This window comes from Mustela erminea, chromosome X (genome assembly GCF_009829155.1).
Source record: "Mustela erminea isolate mMusErm1 chromosome X, mMusErm1.Pri, whole genome shotgun sequence".
In the NCBI taxonomy this organism is placed as follows: Eukaryota; Metazoa; Chordata; class Mammalia; order Carnivora; family Mustelidae; genus Mustela; species Mustela erminea.
This window is the reverse complement of record NC_045635.1, coordinates 8,342,474-8,355,982: the sequence shown is the minus strand read 5'-3', so window position 1 is coordinate 8,355,982 and position 13,509 is coordinate 8,342,474. Positions and strand designations below refer to the sequence as shown.

The window sequence follows — 13,509 nt, the reverse complement described above, 5'->3', positions numbered from 1 at the left end:
CCAAAATTATACCGGAGTCTCCCCACAGATGCTCTCCAAGGTGCCAGAATGGAACTGGAGTCCACTTAGAGGGACAGAGAAGTTCTTTGCCAGTCCTTTGACAGCCAGGACCACAACGCTTCTGTAATTGTGGTCAGGGTCCCCTAGAGTACTTGAATGATTTTGTTAACCTTGGCATCTACATTGCTTTCACTGTAGGGAATTCCAAACCAGCCCAAATTGCCATTCCAGCCTCTTTCATCCTTCTAGCCCTTTATCTGTCACCCTCCCTGAATAGGGTATCTTCTTACCTTCTCAGTTACCAAATAAATGTATAGAGATAAACAAATGCAGTGTTTGAATTGAGGGAGGGGAAAACAGGAGTTACTATGTATAGCTGGGGTTGGCAAACTATGGCCCAACAGGCCAAATCAGGCCTACTACCTGTTTTCCTAAACTAAGTTTTACTGGAACACAGCTATGCTGATTCCTCTTCATGTTGTCTATGGTTGCTTTTTCACTACAACGGCAGTTGACTAGTTGAAATAGACTGTGAAGTCTATATACTAGTTGTCCCTTCACAGAAAATGTCTGCTGACCACTGTGCTAGACTAATAACATGCTAAAGACAAAAATATGTGGTTACAACACTTAGCAGAATAGATAGTCCCTCTACAGGGATTCTTGGCAGATTTTATTTTAGGGCTACATTTTCATTTCTCTGTAACAGCAGAAATAACTACATTCCTTTAAATATAATGATGAAAACAGTTGATTCTGAAAGTGTCTTGTGATGTTGAATATTAATTCACAAAAGGCTAATGCTTAAATCCTACCAGGCATTACCCTGTGCCTTGACATGTGTATAACTCCTTGAAAAAGGCTTGATACTTACAAATGCAAAGTCATACGTTCTATTACTATATTATTAAGTCTTTATGTTTATGTTATGTTGCAAGGTGGGTTTTAATGAGATAATACATTTATATAGTAGTATATGGCTTATAATGCTTCTTCCTGAATTGTCCATTTCTGTTAATACAACAACTCTCTGAGGTGGGAAAAGAGTATTAGCATTTTAACCATGAAGAAACTGAGTCTCATGGACTTAAGCAGGTTGTTTATAATGATGTAATTAGTGAATGAAGATTTCTTGAAATGGACAGATCAAAAATTACAGTCGAAAGTTCCAAAATTTTTTTCTCAGGAGTTGAACACGTAAGCAGAAAATCAGTGGTGATGTAAGACTTGACAAACATTATCAACTACCTTGATAATATGATCATTTATAGAATATTTCATTCAATAATAAAAGACTACACATACTTTTAAAGTATGTATAGAATATTTACCAAAATAGACTATATTCTGGGACACAAGACGTCTCAATATGATGTGGGAAACAAAGGCGGAAGAAAAATTATTAAATTTCCTTACTACCTATAGCGCATTGACAAGTCCTTGAAACAGGCAGAGTGACATTCCTCTTGGGACTCAACTGCCTTGATGTTAATACTTTGCTAAGGGCAAAATGCAATCCTAGCCTGAGCCCTCTTTCCCCCAGGATTCTGTAAGTCTACTTTAATGTAGAAAAATTCCTTTGGAAACTTCCTTTATCTCTAAACCCTCAAGATATTTGTTGGAAATCATCCCCAAAGCTTATGGCCCACCGATAAACATCTGAAGGGTCTCATGACTAAGGTTTTATTAGATGGTAATAAATGACCTTTTCCTGACAATAGCTAAGTCCCCTCAAGGCCTTGAAAACTTTGTTGCCAAAATTCCTTAAGACTTATTTCTATCCCTAAACCCCCTCCCAACTTGTAGGTATATAACCACCACCCCTCACTACCCCACTACAGCGCACAGCTCTTTCTGCCCATAGGTACTGTCCCTGTGCTTTAATAAAATCACCTTTTTGCACCAAAAAGTCTCAAAAATTCTTTCTTGGCTGTCAGCTTCAAACCCTAACGTCCTTCCTACATCAAATACATTTCAGATGATTGATTACTAAGATGTTCTCTGACTGTGACAAAACTAAACTAGGAATCAATAAGAGAGAGATACTGGGAAAATCTCTCACATATTTGGTTAGGTAACACAGTCCCAAATAAGTCAGAGGTTGAAGAAAAATCACGATGGATATTAGAAAATATTTTAAACAGAATTTTGAAAGTGAAGACAGAACACATCAAAATTTGTGGAATAAAGCTAAAGCAGTGAATTACAGCATTGAGTGAATACATTATAAAAGAAGAAAGATCTCAAAATCAGTATTCTAAGCTTTCACTCAAGGAAACCTGGCGGTGCGGGGAGGGGGGTGCAAATAAAACCCAAAGTAAGTGAAAGGAAATAATAAATTTTAAAAGAGCAGACATCAATTAAACAGAAAGAAAATAAATAAGTTTAATGAAATCATTTTTTAGAAAATAAATAAAAATGAAAGAAACTTAGCCAGACTAATCAAAATAACAAGGAATACAAATATTAACAATATCAGTAATAAAAAAGGAGATATCACCATAGATCCTACACACATTAAAGGATATTACAGGAATATCATGATCAATGTTATGGCAACACATTTCAAAACTTGGGCAAAACAGAAAAATTCCTTGAAAGACACGAACTACCAAAGCTCATTTAAGAAGAAATAGAATACCGATTTGTAGTTTAAAAACCTTTCCGAAAGAGAAAGCTACAGAGGAGGGAACTGTATGAACTCAGGGGAGGCTAAGAATTTTGGCATAAAGATTATTTCAAGTTAGAAGTAATCAAAACCCAGCAGATGCAGGAAAAGCTCTCAGCCTCCCTGTCGACTGCCTACATTTACATTGGAAAGGAGAGCCTAAAGCAGGAAGAGAGCTATTAATGAACTCTCCCCTTTACCTAAGGGACTTATCTGCATAACAGGGTGACCTTTGTATTTCAAAACATCTCTCACCGTCCTCCATTTCCTTCTTCCCTTTGTATCCTCAGACCCAACAGCTCTCCTTAGCTCATATAAGCCTCATGTTACCTCTTTTCTTTGGAATTTCATGCTTGGGATTCCCCGCACATACACCTATTTCCAATTTTATTTTCTCTTGCCTTTAAAACAAAACAAACAAACAAAAACCAAACAACCCCCCCCAAAATATTATTTTATTAAAAATAAACCCAGATAACTTCAATGGTGAATTCTATCTAATACTTAAAGAAGAAATAAGACTAATTACACATAGACTCTTCCAGAAACTTGAAATAGGGGAATATTTCCGAATAATTTGTTGAGGTTAACATTACTCTGACACCAAAATCAAAGATAATACAAGAAAAGAAAACTGGAAACAAATATCACTTAGGAACACAAAGAGGGAATTCTTAATAAAATGTCAGCAACTCAGATATAGTAATATATAAAAAGCATAACATGTCTTGACTAAGGTGGGTTTATTCTAGGAATATAAGAACATTAAAAAAAATTAATCAATGTAAAAGTAGGACCTTCAGTGATAGCATAGTAAAGCAGTCAGCAAATCTCCCAAAAATCCATTAGAAAACTGGACAATTGCCAAAAACAACCATTTCAAAGTTCTCAAAATCAACCAAAGGCAGAAAAAAAAAATCTGAGATGTATTTATTAATGAAAACCTGGTAAACCCTAAGTAAAATAATGGGACTCTATGGCACTCTTGCCTGGAACAGATCACACATACCCCAGTCTACTTGATTTGGGAAACAAAGGCAGAAGAAAAATTATTAAATTTCCTTACTACCTACAGCCCTTTGACAAGTCCGCTTTTAAAAAGATTTTATTTAGGGGCGCCTGGGTGGCTCAGTGGGTTAAAGCCTCTGCCTTCAGCTCAGGTCATGATCTCAGGGTCCTGGGATCAAGCCCCGCATCAAGCCCCACATCAGGCTCTCTGCTCAGCAGGGAGCTTGCTTCCCCCTGTCTCTCTGTCTGCCTCTCTGCCTACTTGTGATCTCTCTCTCTCTCTCTCTCTGTCAAATAAATAAATAAATAATTTTTAAAAAAGATTTTATTTATTCATTTGACAGAGAGAGAGCAAGCACAAGCAGGGGGGGAAACAGAGGGAGAGGGAGAAGCAGGCTCCCTACTGAGCAGAGAGCCCAATGCGGGGCTCGATCCCAGGACCTCAGGATCATGACCTGAGCCAAAGGCAGATGCTTCACCAACTGAGCCCCCCAGGTGCCCCTGACAAGTCCTTTTTAACAGGCAGAGTGACATTCCTCTAGGGACTCAACTGCCTCAATGTTAATACTTTGCTAAGAGCAAAGGCAATCCTAGACTGACCCACCCTCCCACACACACTGCATCCCCAATCCTGTAAAACTACTTTAATGTATAAAAATTCTTTTGGAAACTTCCTTTATCTCTACCCTCCCCCAAATATGTGTTGGTAATCATCCCCCAAACATATGGCCCGCTGATATACATCTGAAGGGTCTCACGACTAAGGTTTTATTAGACGGTAATAAATTACCTTTTCCCAACAATAACTAAACCCCTCAAGGTCCTGGAAACCTTGCTTCCAAAATTTCTTAGAGACTTGGGCTCTCCCTAACCCCCTCCCTACTTCAAAGTACATAATGGGCCACTCCTTATGACCCCATGGCAACTCTTTCTGCCCATGGGTCCTGTCCCTGTGCTTTACTAAAATCACCTTTTGCACCAAAGATGTCTCAAGAATTCTTTCTTGGCTGTAGGCTTTGAATCCCAATGTCTTCCCTACATCATTCATATTCACTCACTCAGATTATTAAGCAAACAGTAATACTTTGTAGTAGTGTCAGGTGGGGCTGATTGTGTAAAACAAAACATTCACTGCTAGATGGGGCTGCCCTGATTTGAAGCAGAAGGTGGAAAAGCCACAACCAGTGGTAGTGTCAGTAAAACTTCCAAATTTGGTAGGAAACAGCAAAGGAAAGTCCACAGCTGTATTAGCCTAAGGTATAATCCCAGTGGGGGCGAGTGGCAGACCAGCTGGAAAGTGAGAAATTTAATAGGCAGATCCTAAAAATTTAGATGCATAGGAGGACAAGAAATTCTCTACATCCATCCTTGGCTAATTGGCTGTGTGCAGGCTCAGGGCCAATCTGAGTGGGTCTAAGCTCTCCACAGATTCCTAGATGACTGGGAGGCTGCTTTCACATGCAGAGAAGACCCAAGAGGACCCAGCAAAAAATTGAAGAAGATTGAAAACTGCCTAGATTTTGAAAGTGCTTCCACATGCACACACATATCCATCAGCAGAAAGTAGAATCCTTACTGACATAATTTGTTCTAGCATAATTTCTCTCTAATCACTGACTGAAAATGAAGCTGTACAGACAAAAGAATGACCTATAGGATGCCAGCTGAAAAATAAATGGGTGCCTGGGATGTCAGTGGAGCATGGGACTCTTGATCTCCGAGTTGTGAGTTCAAGCTCACACTGAGCATAGAGCTTACTTTAAAAAAAATCAAATCAAATCAAGTTAATTAATCAATCAATCAAACTAAGACAAGTGTTAGCAAGGATGTGGAGAAAAAGGAATCTTCCTACACTGTTGATGGGAAAGAAAACTGGTGCAGCCACTGTGGAAGACAGTATGGAGGCTCTTCAAAAAGTTAAAAATAGAGCTACCCTATGATCCAGTAATCATGCTACTGGGTATTTATCAAAAAAAACAGAAAAACATTAATTCAAAGAAATGCACCCCTGTGTTTATAGCAGCATTATTTACAATAGCCAAATTAGGGAAGCACCCCAAGTATCCATTGATAGATGAATGGATAAAAAGGTGGCATATATGATGGACTACTGTTCAGCCACAAAAAGAATGAAATCTTGCCATTTGCGATGACATGGATGGAACCAAAGAGTAGAATGCTAAACAAAATAAGTCAGAGAAAGACAAATACCATATGATACCATACCATATGATACCAAACACCAACCAAATACATATGATTCACTCATATGTAGAATTAAGAAATAAAATAAATGAACAAAAGAAAAAGAGAGAGAGAGAGAAGCCAAGAAACAGACACTTAACTACAGAAAACAAACTGATGGTTACCAGAGAGGAAGTGGGTTGAGGGGATGGATGAAATAGGTGACAGGGATAAAGAAGCAACTTGTGGTAATGAGCACTGGGTGATACATGGGATGGTTGAATTACTATACTGTACACCTGAAACTAATATAGCACTATATGTTAATGGTACTAGAATTAAGATTATAAAATATAAAGTAAAATAACAATAAAAATAAAACTTAGAAGTGAAAAAAAACAAAAGAGACATCACAGCCACAAACATGGGGAATGAGGGAGGGATGGAAGAGATTCCACAGATCAAAGGAAAGCAAGTTACCGAACAAAATAAAACTGAAAAAAGAAAAATTGACAAAAACAACAACCATAAGAGGAAAAAATGCAGAACTCACAGTTTCTACATTATCTAAAACATCTAGGTTTCAATACAGGTTTCAACAAAAAAATGACACAAAGAAATAGGGGGGTGCCCCAATATCTCCTACTTGTTTCTAAGATCGTTTGGAATTAAGAGCACATATTATCAATCTTAATATCCCAAATATGTAGCACAGAATCTGATGAATACTAGGCATTCAAACCTAAGTGTTCTAAGACTAGAACCCAAGTCTGGGCTAACTCAAGGTTCTTTTCAGTAGGCAAACCTTGTTTCTACAAAGTGGAGTATATGGATGATTTGCCCGAAAAATATAACAGAAGATGAATCAATAAGGAATATTTCTTTTTTTTTTTTAAGGATTTATTTATTTATTTTAGAGAGAGAACACGTGAGCACCATGAGCAGGGAGAGGGGGAAAAGAAAAGGGAGAGAAGCAGACTCTCCACTGAGCACAGAGCTGTGAAGCAGGGCTCCATCTCATAACTTGGAAATCACAACCCTGAGATCAAACCTCAGCTGAAATCAAGAGCTGGATGCTTAATTGACTCAGCCACCCAAGCACCCCAATAAGGAATGTTTCTCACTGAGGAACAGAATCATTAACGATGTAAAAAATAAGCATACTTTATTGTTTCAAAACAAAAGAAGGGAGTTCCTGGTTCAATGACTCAGACGAACAAGATCACCAAAGTCTCAGGATCATTTTGATTTTTTTACTTTGTAATCTTCAGTATTTTGCCTTAGTTTGTAACACCATGGTTTCAAGATGGATGTTATAAATCCAAGCATCATACAACCACATTCGAGGCAGGAAGAAGGAAGAAAGCGAACCGCTGAGGAGGTATCCTCCTAAACTTGCTTTTTTCAGGCAGTAAAATCTCTCCTGGATATCTTTCAGCAGGCTTACCCTTATGTGTCCTTGACCAAAAGTCACATAAGCACCTAGTTTCCAAGAGGGGACAGGAAAGGGAGTTTCAAGGAAAACGGAATGACAGCGCACTTACTTAGACCACTGGTTTAGACTCATCTCCTGGGGGGGGGGGGGGGGTGTATACTGCCAGCTAAATAAAATTGTGTTCCTGGTGGCAAGGAGAAGGGGGAAGTGTTATTATGGATATAACTAACTTTGCCGCAGAAAGTAATAGAAAAAAACAGTCTTGCCATTTGAGGAGCTACTTCCATTATCACCAAAAATAGATTCATTCTCTACATGTCAATATTACTTTTGTATCTTTAAAAATAATCATATTATAAAAGCTCCAGAGCTCATGGGGACAAGGTCAAGACTTCAGAGTCCTAACGTTGAAGTGAGAACAGCAATCAAAGGATCAATAATGACTGTCTGAGTATGGTCATTGTTGATATTCCTAAAAGGTGGCTGATGAGTATTGACCTCCCATGGGCCTTGGAAATCAAGGCTGCTGCAGAGTCAATTCCAAGTTGCTTCCTGAGAAGGGTGAAAGTGAGGACCAAGACAGGAAACTCAATATTGACTTCACCTAATCGTGTAAAACCACCTGACTCAATGTTGGTTGGACAAAATTGGATGCTAAAATTAAAACCCAAATCAAGCTCCTGTCTTCCTTGCAGCCCACATTTAACAGTGCCCCTTGCCCTTCAACTAAAAAGGCCAAAGATCAACAGGATTTGATGAAAGCGACAAATACCCTTCCTTCGTCTCAAGCTTAGTGGCAAAGTCTCTCCTTAGTGATTTAAATTCAGTGAGTAAAGCAACACTTTAAGAAGATGAACCTTTCAGGATAGAGGGCTCTGTGTTTTTTCTTGAAAGACACTAGAAAAAATAAAAATGACAATGCTTTAAACCAGATGATGACTATTTATAGCCACCTATTCAAAAAAGAAAGAGGGGATAAATGCAACCATTTCAAAATAAATTAACAATGCTTCTGCAATATCCAGATGTTTCACTTAGTAGTTTCAAAATTAGACTCAAAACAGCAGGATATATTAAAACTGAAATAGCACGGGATTTAAAATAACAGTAATTGTTAAAAAGACAACCTGTAGGGCTACAAAGAGAAATGTCTATGGAATTTTGGCCAGCAAACATAAACTCTAAATTTTTTTTTAATTTTTTTTTAAGATTTTATTTATTTATTTGTCAGAGAAAGAGAGAGAGAGAAAGAGCACAGGCAGACAGAGTGGCAGAGGGAGAAGCAGGCTCCGTACAGAACAAGGAGCCCGATGTGGACCTCGATCCCAGGACGCTGGGATCATGACCTGAGCCGAAGGCAGCCGCTTAACGAACTGAGCCACCCAGGCATCCCATAAACTCTAAATTTAAAACTATGATTCAAGTTTTGGGTTTCTAATATAATTTAATGACTTTTAAATTTGTAACTTCAAAATGTCTTGATTTCAAACAAGAAAGCATGGGACTTGAAAAGGTGGAACTTGAAGAAAATGGGATTGTGATTTGGATTTAAATCAGAGAAGAGGAAGTAGGGCCTTAAAGAATCAAGAGGGGATTTCCATGTGGTTTATTAATCGGCTTCATTATTTCCTAGCTACACTAAAGGTTTTGATGTTCTGGCTCAAGGAATTTAGACTATATACCAGTGTGCTTTGCTTTAATTTGCTCTTCAACCAAGGTTGGATTCAATTTGTCTTCAATGATAGTATTCTATTAGCATAAATACTAAAGTTGACAATATTATAGCTTAAAAGACAAAGTAATAGATTCCATTGTGGGGTTGAAGTCTATGTTCAATACTGACATATAAACATACACCACTTATTTTGCCCAGCATTTTTCATTTATTCAAAATTTCTGGAAAATGGCCAGTGGTAGATCACACTCGGAATCACGCTCGAAGACTGCCGACAACACGAAAACTGGCAGCTGTTCCTGCTCAACGCCACTTGGTTCTTCCACATCCTGCCTTCCTCAGGTTCCCTCCCGTAGGCCTGCAAGAACACCCTGTCTGTGGACTTTATTCTTGCAGTAATTCAGGCCACAAACCTCAGTGTTATCCTTGACCCACAGTGTATCTTTATCCCATCAGCAAATCCCATTAGCCTTATATTTAAAACATATCCAGAATCCATCTCCAGAGAGCTCCACAGCTAGCCCAGTGGTGCCAACCCAACCTCCCTCATCCCTCTCCTGGGTAACTGCAACAACCTTCCAGCTGGTCTCCTGGCCTTTACCTTTGCCCTTCGCTCAGCCATTCGTTTTCCTTCTGGGAATTCTCCCACACCGTGAGTGGGAGAAGGACCTAAGAGGCCACCGCCATCTCCATGCCAATTCCATTCCAGAAGAGAATTTCCCATGCCAAGCTTGAGCAGCCACAGAGCAGATTCTTAGCAACTGCATTTTTCTGAGGTGAGAGTTACATAACAAAATCTCACTGAAAGGCAATTTAATAATCTGTCAAATTATTACATCTTTCATATAGTATTGCTTACAACTGGATGAAAAAGCAAAAGAGAGACAGGGACCTCTCAGCTCATGACAGACCTGAGAGAAACTTACCCAAAGAAAATTGTTCAGAAACCTAGACCGCTGAATCAATGAGTATTTTTCCAAAGACCACTCATTTTTTAAAAATATTTTATTTATCTATTTATTTGAGAGAGAGAGAGCACGTGTGCATGCATATGAGTTAGGGGGAGGGGTAGAGGGAGAAGCAGTCTCCCGCCAAGCAGGGAGCTTGATGTGGGGCTCGATCCCAGGACCCTAGGATCATGACCTGAGCCGAAGGGAGATGCTCAACCAACTGAATCACCCAGGCACCCCAAAGACCATGCATTAGAATAATTCTTTAATATCCAATACTTTTGTATTATTGTGGGATTGTGGTAATAGCAGAAAATGATTCAGGGAAATACGATGTTATACTGATAGTGAATAACAAATTGATGGGAAGGAAAGAATACTGTCCATTTATTTTTAAGATTTTACTTATTTATTGTCAGAGAGAGAGAGCACAAGCAGGGGGAGTGGCAGGCAGAGGAAGAAGCAGGCTCCCCGCAGAACAAGGAGCCCAGCGCAGACTCGATCCCAGGACCCTGGGATCATGACCTGAGCTGAAGACAGACAACCCACCTGACTGAGGCACCCTGAATACTGTCCATTTACTGTATCGCTGGTACTAATTGACCCAGTAACCAGTGTAAAAATTCTTTCACATAATAGTCCATTTACATGAATGCATACTTATATTCGAAACTCCTTATGAAAATGAAAGTATTATTGTGTAACTCAATGGCCATGGCTAAATAATCTATCATTTAAACCTTATTCCTTAACTCTCATGAAAAGAAAGAGAAAGATGTTGGTGGGGTGAAAAAAAAAAAAAAGCAAAAACAAAGAAAGAAAAGGGGAGGTTGGCAGCACAAAGTGTCAGGTGCAAAGTCAACATCACTCCTGAGTCACAGCAATTGAAAATGAGATTAGGATTGATGTCAGGTTTTAGTCTATGGTAAACCCTTCAGCCATTTTCTTCTATACTAACAAATTATTCTGCAACATTCCCCTTGCTACAGTCACCAGCCACATCCTGCAAAGAAGCAAATTCATTCTCAATTACCCGAGTGCATTCTAGGCATGAAAAATGAGGATGCTACAGAGAGGAAGACGGAGCGTATCGCCATTAGCTGCTAGCATCACACGTAGCGCCCTACAAAGTTACAGTTCAGACTTCCTGCATTCCTCAATAACCTTTTCAAATTTGCTTTGACAGAAAAGCCATTTTGTAGTTTTTATGAAGCTACTGCACAAACATAAGTCTTTAAGGAAGTTAGATGGTATGTTCACGACAGAGTGGAGGGTTATGTCAAGCCACCTTTAAACCCCTGCTTAGACACCCAAAGCATTCTTCCCATCTCGAAGGCAACTCTAGTTTTCTATTTACTCAAGCTCTAACCTTGGAGACAGCTTTCACTCACTGGTACTCTCACAGTCCACGTACAACTGGTCAGGATGTCCTGTTGACTCTACTTTCAAATTATTTTCCCGAATCCAACTTCTTTTCTCTACCTTGGGAGCTTCCATCTTGTCTGACTCTCCCGTCATCTCTCGCTTGGATTAGTGATGGAGCACCTCCAAGGCTCCTCCCACGGGAGGCTGATGCTGCTGGTCCTGGGACCAAACTTGGGCAGTGAGGCTCCGGAGTGTGTTTCAAACTGAAGGAAAAATGAGAGGAGCGGAAAGACTAGAAGAAGGAGAGTAGCCCTGCCTGCAAATGATAGGACACAGAAGCATCTACATGCAGCGTATGAGAGAAGGCCCTGGGGACAGACCAAGCAAGTGAAGTCTCCTGCCAGCCAGCCGCCCTTACTTCCACCCTTGCCCCTCTAGAGTCTGGTCTCAAAACAGCAGTCAGGTCCTGCTACTCCCAGTTCACAACTCTCAGGAGGCTGCCACTTCAAAGTAAAAGTCAGTCTTTGCAATGGCTCATCTGGTCCTGTCACCACCACCACTTCCTTTTGTGTTGCGCCCTCCCTCCCCCACACACCACTCAGTCACAAGGGCCTCTTCCTTTCTGCTTGAGCCTCCTGCCTGAGACCTTCTCAATGCTAGTTCTTAGCCTAGAATGTTCTCTCCCATTATTTACATGGGCTAAATCCCTCACTTCCTTCAGGACGTGAAGCAAATGAAACCTTCTCAGGAAGGCCTACCCCGAACACCCAACTCCTCAACGAGCTCTCACCTGTCCCTCGCGCCGTCTCACCCGGCCACCACTTCCAGTCCCCTTACTCTGGTCCAGGTTTCCATAACACTTGTGTCTAACATACTCTACAAGGTACTTACTTCTTTATCACCTTCATCAGTTACTGCTTGTCTTCTCTACCAGAATGCAAGCAACATGGCAGTAGCAATTTTTTTTAGCTTCCTTCATTGATATATTCCCATTACCTAGCACAGCACATTGAACATAGCAGGTGTACAATGAATTTACGTTGAATAAACGGAAGTAGTCCTCGGAGATAATATCTCTTACATTTGTAAAAGGCATTCATTATGAGAGGAAACATCTCAACAGAAAATCACCTTAAAAAAAAAAAATGCAGGGGTGCCTGGGCGGCTCAGTGGGTTAAAGCCTCTGCCTTCAGCTTGGGTCATGATCCCAGGTTCCTGGGATCGAGCCCCACATCGGGCTCTCTGCCCAGTGGGGAGCCGAGCCGACCCCCCCACCACCCGCCTGCCTCTGCCTACATGTGATCTCTGTCTGTCAAATAAATAAATAAAATCTTTAAAAAAAATTTTTTTAATTAAAAAAAAAATAATTTTTTTTAAAAAAGCATTCTGGTCATACACACACATGCACAAAAGTAGCGAGTGATACAATGAAGGCCGCAGACCCAACACGCAGCTTCAATAATGATGAACACATGACAACTCTTGTTTCACATATACCCTGGGAACTTGCTAGAAATGCAGAATCCCAGGTCCTGTCTCAGACTTACTGAATTGGCATCCGCATTTTTAAAAAATCCCCAGGCAGAGGGCACCTGAGTGGCTCAGTTGTTAAAAAATCCCCAGGCGATGAGGGAGCACATCCAGGTTTGTAAAGCACCTGTTAAAATACTCTTTGGAGAGAGGCTTTGTAATGCAGTCATCAGGCCACACTCTACTGTGTGGCCGCTGGGCCAGGAGGCAGCTGGAACACAATTCCCAGCCACTGCTCCCTTGACATAAACCACGGAACGACTCCCTGTATCATCTTGGCCTCTTTACAAACACCAGCTTGGCACTAGGGGGTGGACAGATAAGGAATACCGCAGGACAAAGCAACAAATGCGGTCATGTTTGAATTCCCTTCTTGAAAACGCATATGCCTTTGAGGTTTGGGAAAACTAATTGGATTATCTAAACTCCGATAGCCTCTAGAGCTCAAGGAGGATGTCTGTGTAATTACAAAAGGGGAATCATTGAGAATGCAATCGCTGGAATTCCGAAACTGAGAAATCACACCAAAGAGCAGCTATTCAGGAATAGTTCCTTAAAAGAGAGACTCCTTCAGCCCTCATGTATCCATCTAAAGCAGAAGGGTAGTTTGATTAAAGAGAATTTAAAAATACTGGGAAAAGGATTCAGGTGCAAATATAAATAGGAACTTTCCAAAGGGCTGTCACAGCTCAGG

General features: G+C 40.2%; 1 protein-coding gene and 1 long non-coding RNA gene across 2 annotated transcripts in view; both read right to left on the bottom strand.

The window, feature by feature from the left end:
* FRMPD4 (FERM and PDZ domain containing 4) overlaps positions 1-13,509 on the bottom strand; it is an 854,311-nt gene that overhangs the window by 757,754 nt on the left and 83,048 nt on the right. The window lies entirely within an intron of this gene.
* LOC116582478 lies at positions 9,159-11,648 on the bottom strand. The gene is made up of 3 exons (XR_004282444.1): positions 11,290-11,648; positions 9,572-9,741; positions 9,159-9,328 (listed from the first exon to the last, which is right to left on the bottom strand). It is a non-coding gene; the product is annotated as an uncharacterized LOC116582478 (long non-coding RNA).